This window comes from Telmatherina bonti, assembly GCF_933228915.1.
Source record: "Telmatherina bonti genome assembly, chromosome: 5".
In the NCBI taxonomy this organism is placed as follows: domain Eukaryota; kingdom Metazoa; phylum Chordata; class Actinopteri; order Atheriniformes; family Telmatherinidae; genus Telmatherina; species Telmatherina bonti.
This window is the reverse complement of record NC_136623.1, coordinates 31,761,813-31,762,420: the sequence shown is the minus strand read 5'-3', so window position 1 is coordinate 31,762,420 and position 608 is coordinate 31,761,813. Positions and strand designations below refer to the sequence as shown.

General features: G+C 37.0%; 1 protein-coding gene across 2 annotated transcripts in view; it reads right to left on the bottom strand.

The window, feature by feature from the left end:
* eny2 (ENY2 transcription and export complex 2 subunit) overlaps window positions 1-32 on the bottom strand; it is an 8,808-nt gene extending 8,776 nt beyond the window's left edge. Inside the window, exon 1 of one of the 2 annotated variants that reach the window (XM_079240818.1) lies at window positions 1-32. This exon is cut by the window's left edge and continues 21 nt beyond it. The gene's annotated coding sequence lies outside the window, so the exon portion shown is untranslated. The other variant, XM_079240817.1, reaches the window with a different exon arrangement.
* Window positions 33-608: the final 576 nt, after the last annotated feature.

The window sequence follows — 608 nt, the reverse complement described above, 5'->3', positions numbered from 1 at the left end:
AGAAGAGAGGAGAAACACTGTTTGATTGTCCCGTCAGGAATATCGTTCCGAGAGGAAACAGAGGGAACATCATTGGTTCCTACTGCTCATTTACTTTCAGTGTTCAGAATGGCCACACGGTGGCAGCGTTGCTTAATATAACAATCCAGTGTTTTTTTAAAAAAAACCTTTTTTGAGGCAAGGCACACTTTTTTCACTTAAAAAATCACAAGGCACACCACAAAACAAAATGTTTTTTTTTTTTTTAAAGTCCACATTAATAATATAAAGATCATCTTGTCAAAGCCTCTTGAATAGAAGTCAGATAAACACAAGAAGAAGGAATTTTATTATCTTTCACTGGGGTATGTTTGAATGAAGACAGGGCTGCTTTTTTGACCAGTCAGGGGAAATTGGGTAATTTCTCAGGGCACACCTGATAATCTCTTACGGCATACTAGTCTACCACGGCACAGTGGTTGAAAAACAATATTAATCTGATTGAGACGCAATGAAGCTCGCTGTTTTTAAACCAAATGAAAGTGTAGACCATGAACGTGTAGAGTCTTCAGTTATGATGAATAGCTACTGTGGTACAACACAATATTGTGCATGCATTTAGAAATAAT